Below are 15,423 nucleotides of genomic sequence, written 5' to 3' on the forward strand. Positions count from 1 at the left end.
AATCTTTAAGGCAGAGGTAGATAGGTTCTTGATAACCAAGTGGATGAAAGATTGTCGGGGATGTGTTGGAATGTAGAGTTGAGGTTGAATTCAGATCAGCCATGATCTTATTGAATGTTGCAGCAGGCTCGAAGTGCCGAGTGGCCTACTCCCGCCCATTATATGTTTGTATCAAGCAGTCTGTGTCTCCCCTCTTATAGCTATGAACTGGGTAATTCCTTTCCAATATTGCCCCTTGTAGACAGTTAATTTCACACCGATGGCCCCCTATTGGGAGCAGGCACATTGTAGTAATTGCAGTATTTCTTGTGTTAATTTTGTTGCTTCTTACTAAGTGTTCCTGAGAATCTTCGAAATAAAAACCAAAACACTTCTATTATTATCGCACCAATGGAAATGTTGGTTCGGATGTATCATTGTTGAATTAGCCATTCCCATCTTTTCCAGAATTCTGTGTTTAAAGCCCTCGAGTCTAGTTTCCGCCCCTGAAACAGTTCTTATCAAGGCCATGTTTGACATCCTTTGTACCGGTGATATGGATGAACATTCCCTCGTCGACCTGCAGACAGCCTTGATCAGGGTTAATGACAGTACTGACCCTCTCCAGCATGACTCTATCCTCTGGGAGGGTCTGCTTTTAGCGTCTTCCATTCTAATTTGTTTAAAAGTAGCTGCTGGTTTTGGCATCTATACTGATGATATCCAACTGTGCCTGAACACCACTTCTCTCCCGACTCCTCTATCATTCATTATTTACTAATAATTTATCTGAATGCCTGCCCAATTTCCAGCATTGGATAACCATAAACATTCCCTTAGTTAAATATTATGAAGTGTGAAGCCATTGTTTTAGTCCCCAAGTTCGACCTGAGCCCACGTCCCCCCTCCCCCCGCCCCCCCACCCCAGTAACTCTGTTGACAGCCTTCATGTCACTTTAAAACTAGGATCGATAGATTTTTGAAGAGTCGGGGAATGAAAGGTTACAGGAAAAGGGCAGGAAAGTGAATGTGGGGAATACCAGATCACCCAGAATCCTACTGAATGGAGAAGCAGGCTCAAGAGGCTGAATGGCATATTCCTGTTCCTACTTCTTCTGGTTCCCGAGCCCTTCCCTCTGATACAGTACACTGACTTCAGTGTGTGCCTTTACTGAGAGTGCTGATGTTCCCTTGTGTAATATCAACAACTTAGCAGCTGCTGAAACCTCTTTCTCCTTTGTTACCTCTGAACACAATAAGCCAATGTCTTCAGGGGAGGCGATGGCTGACTTTATTGTCACCAGACTATTCACCCAGTTAATGTTCTGGGGACCTGAGTTCAAAACCTGCCACGGCAGATGGTGGAATCTGAATTCAATATAAATCTGGAATTAAGAGTCTAATGATGAAATCGTTGTGGTTTGTTGTAAAAACCTATCTGGTTTCCTGCTTTCCGAACCTGGTCTGATCTACATGTGATTCAGATGCGCTGTCAGCTGGTTGAAACTTCACTGCCCTTTCAATCAAAACCTCCACTATAACCTCCCGACTTTTCTACTCCATTTAAAGGCCAATCTCCCTTTTGCGTTCCCTATTAGTCACTGTGCTCCCAGAAGCAGGATTGTGGATCAGTTTAAAGTAGGTCCTATATCTCTGATTACATCGGTACACAAGGCAGTGAAGAAAGGTTTAGGCACACTGGCCTTCATCAATTAGGGAATTGAGTCAAGATGTTGGCAAGTTATGTTGTCGTTATACAGGACGTTGATGAGGATGCACCTGGAATATTGTGATCAGTTTTGGTCCCCTTGGTGTTCTGACTTCTGACTTCTTCAACTCTGGGTTTGTGTTGAACTTGATGGGATACTTTGTCCAACTCAGCATGTTTAAACAGTATCTCTCAGAGGGATTCATCTGAAACTTTTCAGGAGGTGAGCTCAACAAGATTGAACTATTCAAAGTTACTTGGACTCTATTTTAAACTTACAACAGGACCAGTCGTCAGAGACATGTACAGCATGGAAACAGACCCTTTGGTTCAACTTGTCCATGCTGACCTGATATCCTAAACTAATCTAGTCCCATTTGACAACACCTGACCCAAATCCTGTGACACCTGACCCAAAACATGAACCTCATTTCATATAAGTACATGAAGAAGTTGTCCCTTTAATATATTTCGCCTCTCACCCTACACCTACGCCCTCTAGTTCTGGACTGCCCCATCCCAAGCAAAATACCTTGTCTGTTAACCTGTCCATGCCCCTCATGATTGTATAACCTCTATTAGGTCACTCCTCTGCCTCTGATGGTCCAGTGAAAACAGTCCCAGCCTATTCATCCTCTCCCTGTAGCTCAAACCCTCCAACCCCCAGCAACATTCCTGTAAATCGTTTCTCACAGAGAAGTGAACGTTTCAGTCCTGAAGAAGGGTTAACACCCAAAACACTGACGACTCCACTGGTGCTGCCTGGTTTTCTGCATTCTCCCAACCTCCTGCTTGCCTACATCGGGTTGCAACATGTAGTGGCTCAGTGTTTACCACTGCAGGCTGACCGCGCCGGGGACCCAGGTTTGATTCCAGCCTTGGGTGGCTGTCTGTGAGGAGTTTTCATATTCTCCCAGTGTCTGCGTGGGTTTTCTCTGGGTGGTCCTGTTTTCTGCCATAAACCAAAGATGTTCAGGTCATGTCGATTGGTCATGATTAATTGCCCATAGAGTTAGGTACATTAGTGAGCGGGAAATGGGTCTGGATGGGTTACTCTTCGGAGGGTCGATGTGGACTTGTTGGGACAAATGGCCTGTTTCCACACTGTAGCTAATCTCATCTGCACTACTTTTGTCACTAACGAATGGCTGAGTAGACTCGATGGGCCGAATGGCCTAACTTCTGCTCCAATGCACTTGCGGTCTTACGTTTCTCTGGATCATTTCATTTGGCAATGTGCAGTCTCTGGCTCAATGAGCAGCAGTTTCCAATGAAAGCAAAGCTCATATGATGGTTGAACTCCTACAGTGTGGAAACAGGTCCTTCAGCCCAAAACATCTGCACCGATTCTCCGAAGACTAACGAAGTCAGATCCATTTTCCTACCCTCCATAAATTGCACACAGACCCCCAAGTGTGGAAGTATTCCTGGGTTCCTGGTGCCATGAGGCAGCAGTGCTAACCGTGAGCCACCATGGGGTTGTAGTTGTGGGGGTTGGGGGAGGCAATTGCAGTCCAGGAGAAAACAAAAACAGCCCATCTACTCTCCCACTGCACCCACTGTCAGAACTGGCAGGAGGTTCAGTCCTTGGGGGTGACCGAAGGCAGCGTCACTGCTGGGATCTGATTGCTGGGAGCGCTGGTGCCCCCGCTGGTGCTTCTGCAAGTTGCAGGAAAACATGAACCTCTTCCCACACTCGGGCCAGCTGAAGGGTCTCTCCCCATTGTGGACACACTGGTGCTTCAGCAGTGTGGAGGAGCGGGGCTGAGGAATTGATGAAAGACTTCATGCACTTAGGCAACTGAACGACCTCTCCCCCATGTGGACACACCAATGGGCCGGCAGGTCGGAAGAAAGAGCAAAGCCCTTCCTGCACTCGGGGCAGAAGAACGGCTTCTCCTCAATATGGACCCACTGGTGTCTCAGCAGGTGGGAAGAACTGCTGAAAGCCATTTCGCACTTGGGGCTGGAGAACAGCCTTCCCTGGTGTGGACCAACTGGTGCGTCAGCAGGGCAGAGGAATCACTGAAGGCCTTCCCACACTCAGGGCAGCAGAAGGGCCTCTTCCCCTCTGTGGACCCATTGGTGCTTCAGAACCCTTTCAAATTTCACAATATCCTTCTGATAGGAGGGAGACCAGAATTGTACACAATATTCCAAAAGTGGTCTAAAATATGTCCTGTACAACCACAACATAACCTCCCAACTCCAATACTCAGTCGGAGGATTGCGAAAGCTTTCAAAACTCACACAAAACAAACAGGAAAGAATGGAGGGTCAAACCGAACTTTTGAGAGTCACCTTGATAGCATCAATGAGAAATCGGCGGAGGGGATTTATTGGGGACCCGTTCTCCTTAAATACACTATATACGTATTTCTCTTGTGCTCTTCGGAGTTTCTCTGTGCTGCAGTGTGTAGTGGCTCATTGAAATAATGTCCTGATGCAGCTTCATTTGTGGGTGTTGGGATGATTGCTTCTGCAGTTAAGTATTTGGTTTGTGTGTGTTGTTTTTGTGTAGATGCTAGTTTGAAGTTCCCCCATTGACTGTTCACTCTACTGTGACATCAAGGAATGCCACGTTGTTGTTTTCTCCTCCCCTTCAAACCAGGAGCCCCCCTTAGACCATAATCTCACTACTTGGAACACCAATATACATGCTAGTCAAAGGCCTTCACTGAAGGCTAAAACACCTAGTCGAAGATTCACTCCACTCCATTTACTCCATGCAAGAATTCCTGAACACCAAACACACTGAGATGGAAGAGGATGGAATAATGTTGTCCTTTGACATAACAGCCCTGATCACATCCATGATCATCAACGTGGCCAAAAAAAACTGAAGACACTACTCGAAGAACCAAAGACACAAACACAGCGCCAACTTCATCAGCAAAGATAGCACTGTCAAGCTCGTGGAACTGTGCCTTTCCACCAACTTCATATTCAACAACAAGCCCTACAAACAAATCAACGAAATTCCCATGAAACCACCAACATCAGCAATTCTCGCAGAAGCAATAATGCAGAGACTCGAACAAACAGCCCTTCCAACGATCCAACCCAAACTTTGAGTCCGCTACAGAGATGACACTTTTGTCATCAAAAAATGAAACAAATTAGAGGAAACTATAACACCATCAACAATCTCCTTACTGGCATAAAATTCACAAAAGAGGAGAACAACAACAAAGTGCCATTTCTAGATGTCACAGGAGAGCGAACAGTCAATGGTAAATTCAAAACAGCGTCTACAGGAAAACAATGCACGCGAACCAAGAACTTAACTACAGAAGCAATCACCACTACACACACAAACAAATCTGAATGAGGACACGATTTCAACGAGCCACGATACACTGCAGCACCCAGGAACTACGAAGATCAATAAACAACTGTACAGAGCATTTAATAAGAACGGGTAGCCTATAAACCCCCTGAAACCGGTTTCCCTGACCGGGAATCGAACCCGGGCCGCGGCGGTGAAAGCGCCGAATCCTAACCACTAGACCACCAGGAAGATGCAAGCCAACCCTGATACCTCTACTGAAAATTTCTTCCCTGACCGGAAATCGAATCCGGGCCGTAGTCGATCGAAGGCTTTCACCTGTGTATCCAACAATCTCATTTCTTGTATCCATTGCTCCTGATGCGGACTCCTCTACATTGGGGAGACTGGAGACTCCTTGCAGAGTCAAGTCACAGCGCTTGAGGGAAGATCTACAGGACACCAGCACCAATCAACCCCATCGCCCTTTGGCCGAACATTTCAAACCCCCTCCCACTCTGCCGAGGACATGCAGGTCCTGGGCCTCCTCCATCGCCGCTCCCTCCCCACCCGATGCCTGGAGGATGAACGCCTCATCTTCCGCTTGGGGTAAATCCAACCACAGGCCATCAATGTGGACTTCATCAGATTCCTCATTTTCCCTCCCTCCACCTGACCTCAATTCCAACCTTCCAGCTCAGCGCTGTCCTCATGACCTCGCCTACCTGCCAATCTCCCTTCCCACCTCGCCGCTCCACCCTCCTCTCTGACCTGTCACCTTCATCCCCAAATCGCATTCACCTATTGTACTTTTTTGTACCTTCTGCCCAGCACACCCCACCCCCAATTTATCTCTCCACCCTGGAGGGGTCCTGCCTCTATTCCTGATGAAGGGCTTTTGCCCGAAACGTCGATTTTCCTGCTCCTCGGAAGCTGTCTGATCTGATGTGGTTTTCCAGCACCACTCTGATCTAAACTCTGGTTTACAGCATCTGCAGTCCTCACTTTTGCCTACCCAATAAACCCAGTGTGACGATTTCACATCAACAAAATGACACAAGCAGACACAACGTCTGCAGAAACCCTAGCCACATTACTTTACATTAAAGACATCTGTGAAAGGATGTCCGGACAACTCAACCCTCTCAGCATCATAGTAGCCCACACATTTACCAACACACTTAAACAGGGGCTAATGAACCTGAAATACCCGATACAAACAACCAGCAAACGAATGTTATTTACAAAATACCATACAAGGAAATATATACATGAACTCTGCCGCACAGTTCTCTGTGGCAAGAAATGCCGGGATGAGATAAGGAAGATTTTTTCAGCCAAAACGAATCGACACTGATTGGACAGCCATTTAAAATCAATGCCGTCAGCCCAGGATGGAAGATCCGAAGGGATGTACAGTTTTCTTATTTCTTGAAGATTTACAAAGCTGAGACTGGGTTTTGGTGCTTGTTCCCTTTCCACTCCCAAGAGCCGCAGTTGTTGGGGCGGTGAGTTGGGGAAAGTGAAATGTGCCCATGAGCAGCGTGTGGGGCTATTTCAGCTTCCCCTCCTCTGACAGCGCTGTGACTTAACTCTGATGTTCTCAGGGACATTTACTGACGCGAGACAGTGAAAAGATTCTCATTCCTGCAGATTAGGAATTGTACCATACGCCGGTTTCATGACAATGAGAAAGATGAATTGGGATGTGTGAAGAAGCTGTGAGCTGCAGTTGAAACAAGTAGGTGGAGTCAGATGCGTCATCCATTGCCCCCATGGTCCTGAAGAAATGTTTGCTTTTGTCTGCTTGAGAGACTTTGGACACTGGTGTGGCAGGGAGAATACTGAGATACCGAGTGAGGGAGATTCAGAGCGCTGACTGTGAAAAGTGCTTCAAACCATTTACTCAGATTGGGGAATTAAAATCACACCCCACGCGGTGGGAAAGACTATGTCCCCGCTTTGTTTGTAATTTCAAACCCTGAGCAACACAAGGAAAGCTCCACCCAATGGGTAAACCGTGGAAATGTGGGGACTGTGGGAAAGGATTCCCTTCCCCATCAGTGCTGGAAACGCACAGACGCATTCACCTGCTCAGTGTGCAGGAAGGGGTTCAGACAGAGAGAAGCCATTCACGTGCCCCATGTGCAGGGGAGAGTTCACTCAGTCAGCTGCACTGCTGACCCACCAGTGGGTCCACACTGGAGGGAGGCCATTCACCGACTGTAAGTTCCAAAAGGGCTCCACCTGCTCCTCCCACCTGAGGAGGCACCATCGAGTTCACGTGCCAGTGCAAGAGGATTGAAGGAGCGATAGCCAAGTGCTCCGATCAACTCAGCATTGGGGCGTCCCAGGTTCGAATCCCACTGCGGTAGTTGGCAGAATTGGAATTCGGTCAGTAATCTGGAGTTCATAATCTAAGGATGAAACCACTTTTAGGGGGAAAAAAACACCATCTGATTCACTCATGTCCTTTTTAGTGAAGGAAACTGCCGTTGCGGGAAAGGGTTCACTCAGTCATCCCAGCTGCATGTTTTACCCGGCTGTACCAGGGATCCAGTTACAAACAGACAACTCAGCTGACCAACAAAGAAAGTGGGGTGGGGGAGTGGCTGCACTTTGACCTGGAGGTGTTTTCTTTAAAAACTACTTTTTGCATGCCTTTTTCCTGGGGAAATCTGAAGCTGTAACAAAATAGGGTCGTAGTAAAGGTTACATGAACTTACCGCCCGGCTTAGACTCTGTGAGGTCCAACAGGTTTTTGTTTTAAAGCTGCTCATTTCTTTCAGCCTCCAGCACTAATGTCATCTCTCAGAAGGACCAGTGAATGAGTAGCTAATATTGTTACAAATTGTATATTTTTTCAGGACTTCAGGTTCATTGTTTCATTGGAATTGCAATGTTTACTGGCAACAGTCGGAGGTGTGAGCTGTATTCACCGGAAACAAAGTTTTAAAATCTCACAAACACCAGGGTATATTCTAACAGGTTCATTTGGAAGCACTAGGTTTCGAAGTGCTGATCCTTCTTCAGGTAGCTGTGGAGTAGAATTACAAGACACAGAATATATCGCAAAAAGATTATAGTGTCATTCAACATAAGTGACGTATTGAAGAAACCTAGATTGCTGTTAAATCTTTCATCTTTTAAAATGGGCTGCAGATTTCGGTTCATTAATATGTACATTTCAGAACTTCTTTTAAGTCACGTTCTCCAGCAAACTTAATGTTTTATAAAAGGAGGTAACACCTCACATCAAACAACGCATGAAAGCTGTGAGGTGAGAGTCTGTCTGTATCCGAGTCTTGAGTCAGACTGGTTCTATTTCCAAATATATAATCCTGCAAAAGCAAATTCATCCCAAATGTGTGAGTGCATGCATGAGAGAGAGAGTGTGTATGTGCGTGTGCATGCTGGGTAAAGTGTGTGTGTGATGGAGTGTCATCATGTGCGAAGATGTATGCGTGGGTGTGAGTGGGGGGGCGTATTAGTGTGTGTCTGAGAGAGAGCATGTCTATCGGAAAGGCGCTGCATGAGCGAGTGAGTATGGAAGAGTGAGTGTGAGAGTGAGAGAATGAGAGAGAGAGAGCGTAACAGTGAAGTGGGGTTACCTGTCATGTGACATGAACCCAAGGTCGCGATTGAGGCCATCCTCCTGGTTTCCGAACTTGGTTATCAGCCTTTGCTGGGCCACTAAAAATGATTAAGCAGTTACACAATACACATTAGAGAGGGCCGAGTGGGACTTGTCTTTCGATTTGCAGAAGGTGAGACGTTCTGGGTGCTGAAAACGAAGGAACACACATACTGGAGGAGCTTCGGCACAGAGAGATGGAGCTGGAAGCCAGGCTGCAGACACGTTGGGGGATTCACTGTGGAAACAGGCCGTTTGGCCCACCAAGTCCACACTGACCCTCCGAAGAACATACCCCCACTCCCCGACCCACCAGTTAACCCCACAGCTAATCCCTGAATTTAGAACGCCCAATCTACTCTAGCCTGCACATCTTTGGAACATTGGAGAAAACCCGAGCACCCAGAGGAAACCGACGTGAACAGGGGGTGGGGGAGGGGTAGGAAAGTGCAAACTCCACACAGTCACTGTGAGGGTGGGATCGAACCCAGGTCCCTGGCGCTGCGAGGAATCCCCTCTCCAGCTCTATGCATTCGATTGGCTTCTCCCCAATCCTGGTGACACTCCAATCAGTTTGAGGAATTCAATTTGCTTCCACAGAGTTTCCACGGGGAAGGGATCGTTGTTACTCGGCAGATTCAACGATCCAATGAAGGGCTCGTCGATAGCGAGAACACTGGTCCACATTTCGCTGAAAAATTAAAGTTCTCTCCGCAATTCGAACCCTTGAGTACTCCCACGCAGGCTGCGTGTATTCACGGGGACTCTCAATGCATGTTGATATTTGAAATCATTTCCTGCAGACAAACATTTCCCCTCCTGGATTCAAACACTGCTGATATTCAGGCCCTGACTAAATTTCTATTCCATGCCTGAAAAGCAAATCCTCCTCTGCTAATAACTTGAGAAAACAGATCACTGCTGTCAGTGCAGGGCAGAAAATAGGATGAGAGAGTTTTGGTTTGCACAGAACAGCCTTCTCTATCTTCTACCCGAAATCTCTGTCTCTCAATTCCTAAGCCTTTCAATGTATTCCAACCCAAATTCATCCTTCCATCCTCCTCCCTTTGCCCAGCTCCCCTCTCCTGAAAGTGCTGACCCTCTCTTCAGTTTCTCAGCCACATCTCGCCATCCTTAGTATATAGCCCACATCTTTATTTAGTTTTTGAGACAGAAAGGCAGTGGTTTGCTGATGCCTGGATGTGATGGTGATTGCATTCACACAGTGTTCCAGACTCGTCTCTCGTGTCATTCAGAAAAGTCTGCACTGCACATGTGCAGAGAAGGGGATGCTGGGTGTAGGTGGGATGCATTCTCACCTCCCCATCCAATCATCCCCATAGCGTCCCCTGTCCATTCCCTCACCGCCACCCATAGCATCCCCTGTCCATTCTCTCTCTCTACCCTAACCTACCAGTCCCTTCTCTCTCTCTCCTACACATGCCACTCTCCCCACCCCGTCCATTCTATCTCTGCACCCTCTGCCCTCTGTCCAGTCCCTCATCCACCCTCTGTCCCCATCCATTCCCTTTATCGCTCCACCCTCTGCCTTCCCCAATCCAGTCCCTTCCCTTACACTCATTTTCTCTCACCTCCCACACGCTCCCCTCATCCATTCCTTCTCTCCCCCACCTTCTCCTGCCATTCATTGTTGCTCTCTTTCTCCACCCTCTACCCCGTCCATTCTCACCCCAACCTTTGCCCCGTCCATTCTGTCCCCACCCACTGCCGCCCGTCCATTCTCTCCCCACCCACTGCTCCCCGTCCATTCTCTCCCCACCCATTGACCCCATTCATTCTCTCCCCACCTACTGCCCCATCCATTCTCTCCCCGCCCACTGCCCCGTGTCCATTCTGTCCTGATCCACTGCTCCCCGTCCAATCTCTCCCCATCCACTGCCCCATGAATTCTCTCCCCACCCATTGCCCCCGTCCATTCTCTCCCCACCCACTGCCCCGTCCATTCTCTCCCCACCACAGACCCCCGTCCATTCTCTCCCCACCCACTGCCCCGTCCATTCTCTCTCCCCACACTCTGGAACCAATTTCTTTCACTTCACACTTTGCAACTCTGCATTCTCTCTCTCCTCCCCAATCCTCTTCACCAAATTCTCTCTCTCTGCTCCCACCCTGTGTACCCCCATGCATTCTCTACCACCAATGCTCTGCTCTTCTACCTATTTTCTCTCTTTCTCTTCCCCAGTCTCTGCGCCCCCCCCCCCCGTTCAATCTCACTCTGAGTACCCTCCCCCGTCCTTTCTCGTGCCTCGAGCCCTCTTTGATCTCTGTATCAAACCCTTCTAATGATAGAGAGACAATGGATGGTGATGACGACCTGGGGTGGGGGTGGGGATGGGAAGCGTGAGAAATGGTTGACCTTTAACATTGAGAATAGCTAAAATGATGTATTCAGAAACATCAGTAATGTCTGAAAGCACATTCAAATGTTTAAAAAAAAGCTGCAGACATCTTTCTGAAACTTGCATTGAAATCTGCGCAGTTAGGCCACAATTGAGGACAGCCGGTAAACTTGGAATGGCCTATTCCTAGTCTTGTGAATTGGTTCAGAATATGTAGAAATACAGTCATAGACTTGCAGAGATCAGAAACAAACCTTTCGGTCCACGCCGACAACATTTCCTACATTACCCTCGTGATCCATTTGTCAGCATTTGGCCCATATCTCTCTCAGCCCTTCCTATTCATACCTCCATCCAGAAGCCTTTTAAATGTTGTAATTCTTCCAGCCTCGACCACTGCCTCTGGCAGCTTATTCCAAACACATGCCACGCTCTGCGTGAAAAAGTTACCCCGTTCAGTCCCTTTTAAACCTTTTCCCTCTCAGCCTAAACACCTCTAGTTTTGGACACCCTCTACTCTGGGGAATAGATATACAAAAGTTGAGCTGCCAGACAAAATCATAGAGTCACAGAGATGTCCAGCATGGAAACAGACCCTTTAGTCTAACTCATCCATGCCGACCAGATATCACAACCCAATCTAGTCCCACCTACCAGCACCCAAATATATCCTTCCAAACCCTTCCTATTCATAGAGCCATCCAAAAGCCTCTTAAATGTGGCAATTGTACCAGCCTCCACCGTTTCCTCTGGCAGCTCATTCCATACACGTACCACCCTCTGCGTGATTCAGTTGCTCCTTCGGTCTCATTTCTATCTTTCCCCTCTCACCCTAAACCTATGCCCTCTCGTTCTGGACTCCCCGAACCCAGAGAAAAACCTTTGCCTATTTATTCTATCCATGCCCCTCATAATTTTGTAAACCTCTATAAGGTCACCCCTCAGTCTCTGATGCGCCAGGGAAAACAGCCCCAGCCTGTTCAGCCTCTCCCTCTCGCTCAGATCCTCCAACCCTCAACATCCTTGTAAATCTTTTCTGAACCCTTTCAAGTTTCACGACATCTTTCCAATTGGAAGGAGACCAGAATTGCATGCAATATTCCAACAGCGGCCTAACCAATGTCCTGTACAGCCGCAACATGACCGCCCAAATGCTGTACTCAATACACTGACCAATAAAGGAAAGCATACCAAACGCCTTCTTCACTATCCTATCTACCTGCGACTCCAATGTTCAGGAGCTATGAACCTGCACTCCAAGGTCTCTTTGTTCAGCAACACTCCCTCGGAGCTTATGATTAATTGTAGAAGTCCTGCTAAGATTTGCTTTCCCAAAATGCAGCACCTCACATTTATCTGAATGAAACTCCATCTGCCACTTCTCAGCTCCTTGGCCCATCTGGTCCAGATCCTGTTGCAATCTGAGGTAACCCTCTTTGCTGTCCACAACAGCTCCAATTTTGGTGTCATCTGAAAACTTACTAACAGTCCCTTTTATGGTCGCATCCAAATCATTTACGTAAATGACAAAAAGTAGAGGGCCTAGCACTGATCCTTGTGGCACTCCACTGGTCACAGGCCTCCAGCCGGAAAAACTGCCCTCCACCACCACCCTCTGCCTTCTACCTTTGAGCCAGTTCTGTATCCAAATGGCTAGTTCTCCCTGAGATCTAACCTTGCTAATCAATCTCCCATGGGGAACCTTGTCGAACGCCTTACTGAAGTCCATATAGATCACATCTACTGCTCTGCCCTCATCAATCTTCTTTGTTACTTCTTCAAAAAACTCAATCAAGTTTCTGAGACATGAATTCCAATGCACAAAGCCATGTTGACTATCCCGAATCAGTCCTAGCCTTTCCAAATACATGTACATCCTGCCCCTCAGGATTCCCTCCAACAACTTGGCCACCACCGTGGTCAGGCTCACCGGTCGATGGTTCCCTGTACTGTCTTTACCGCCCTTCTTAAACAGTGGCAGCACATTTGCCAACCTCCAGTCTTCCGGCACCTCACCTGTGACTATTGATGATACAAATAACTCAGCAAGAGGCCCAGCAATCACTTCTCTAGCTTCCCACAGAGTTCTTGGTTACACCTGATCAGGTCCTGGGGATTTATCCATCTTTAACCGTTTCAAGACATCCAGCACTTCTTCCTCTGTAATCTGAACTTTTTGCAAGGTGTCACCATCTATTTCCCTTCAGTCTATATCTTCCATATCCTTATCCACAGTAAATACTGATGCAAAGTATTCATTTAGTATGTCCCCCAGTTTCTGTGGCTCCACACAAAGACCGCCTTTCTGATCTTTGACGGGCCCTATTCTCTGAGTAGAAAGTGAGGACTGCAAATACTGGAGATCAGAGCTGAAATTGTGTTGCTGGAACGGCGCAGAAGGTCAGGAAGCATCCAAGGAACAGGAGAATCGACGTTTCGGGCATAAGCCCTTCTTCAGGATGCATAGTTGGGCCACAACCAAGGACAGGCTGTAAGAGTGAATGAGTGAATAAAAGACAAGTCCCACCTCGCCCATGAGGAGAAAGTGAGAAATGCAGATGCCAGAGATCAGAGTCGAGAGTGTTGTGTTGAAAAAGCACAGCAGGTCAGGCAGCATCCAAGGAGCAGGGGAGTCAACGTTTCAGACATCAGCCCTTCACCTTGCCCTCTCTAGTGTGTGTTGTGAAACTGCTTAACTGCTTAATCATTTCTAGTGGCCGAGCAGAGGCTAATAACAAGTTTGGAACACACGAGAATGACCTCAGCTGAAACCTTGGATTCATGTCTCACTACAGGAGAACCAGCTCCACAATACACACAAACCCTATCTCTCTCTCTGAATCTGTCTCTCTCTCTCTCTCTTCTCTCTCATACACACACACACACACACACACACACACACACACACACACACACACACAAGTCCTCACACGGTCGTGCAGACCCTCTCTGATAGACAGGGGTCTCTCTCAGACACACATGGATACACCCCTCACACTCTCATCCATGCACACACCTTCTCACACAATTATACACCATTACACGCACACTTTACCCAGCATGCACACACACACAGACACACTCAGACGCTCTGTCTCATAAATGCACTCACACATAGAAGTCTTTGGGGTGAATTGCATTTGCAGGATTGTATGTTTGGAAATAGAAAAAGTCTGACTCAAGACTGTGATACAGAACGACTCTAAACTCACAGCTTTCATGCGTTATCTGAACTCAGGTGTCACCTCCCTTTATAAAACATTAAGTTACCTGGAGAATATTACTAAAAAGAAGTTCTGGGATTTACAGATTAATGAACCGAAATCTGGAACCTATTTTAAAAGATGAAAGACTTAACAGGTTTCTTCAATGTATTAGTGGGTGTGGACCCACTGGTGGGTCAGCAGTGTAGCTGACTGAGTGAACCCCCTTCCGTACATGGGGCACGTGAATGGCTTCTCTCACTTGTGGACCCACTCGTGCGTCTCCAGTTGGCTGATCCGAATGAAGCCCTTCCTGCACACCGAGCAGGTGAATGGCCTCTCCCCGGTGTGATTACGTCTGTGGGTTTCCAACACGGATGGGGAAGGGAATCCTTTCCCTCAGTCCCCACATTTCCACAGTTTCCCATTGGGGGAGCTTTCCTTGTGTTGGTCTGGGTTTGAAATTACAATCAGAACGGGGACATAGTCTATCCCCACTGTCAGGGATGAGACTTTGATACCCCCAAGCTGAGTAAATGGTGTAAAGCACTTTTCACAGTCAGCGCACTGAATCTCCCTCACTCTGTGTCTCAGTATTCTTCCTGCCGCACCAGTGTCCAAAATCTCTCAAGCAAACAAAAGCAACCATGTCTTCTTGATTGGAATGGCTGCTGATATTGAAGTCCCAATGAATCAAGCGGCTCTGTCAGAAGTTGATGTATCATTTGTTTTCAGATTTCTTTCGGCACGTCTTCCTGCAAAAAAAAGTCACAAAATAAGTGGTCATTGTCAGTATACTTAAACGAACATAACATAGGTGACAGTTCCTGTAGTTTGCCAGATGCCTGCTGATCACATAATACCCAGCACACAGAAACCTGAAATCCCTCATGCAGCCAGATAGGCTTAGGTGTGTTTAGAGGAAAACTTCATTCAAATATAATCTAATCTTAAACTAAATACGTGTACATATATATATATCAATATGCCAATCCTGTCAATGCGGATCAGTTCCAAGCGAAACTACACATTTAATTGTGAACATGAGGAAAAAAGCAATCATTTTCCAGGGTGCAAACTGCATACGTGCTAAACTGAGGGAATACACAAGGAAAAGACCTAAAAGAGAGATAGAAAGTATTTGAGCACCTTTGCAGAATCTGCTCCCTCTCTGGATTCTCTCCAGTTGCTTCAAGTAAACCTCCCTGGGGGTCAGGCAGCCCTGCATCGGGAAGCACTGGGATGGTCAACTACGACCAGTTTACATGGAG

General features: G+C 47.2%; 1 non-coding gene across 1 annotated transcript; it reads right to left on the reverse strand.

The window, feature by feature from the left end:
* Positions 1 to 5,135: 5,135 nt before the first annotated feature.
* Positions 5,136 to 5,207, reverse strand: trnae-uuc (transfer RNA glutamic acid (anticodon UUC)). Its single transcript has one exon. It is a non-coding gene; the product is annotated as a tRNA-Glu (tRNA).
* Between the last annotated feature and the right edge of the window lie 10,216 nt (positions 5,208 to 15,423).

The sequence above is a fragment of the Chiloscyllium punctatum genome, chromosome 36 (assembly GCF_047496795.1).
Source record: "Chiloscyllium punctatum isolate Juve2018m chromosome 36, sChiPun1.3, whole genome shotgun sequence".
Lineage (NCBI taxonomy): Eukaryota > Metazoa > Chordata > Chondrichthyes > Orectolobiformes > Hemiscylliidae > Chiloscyllium > Chiloscyllium punctatum.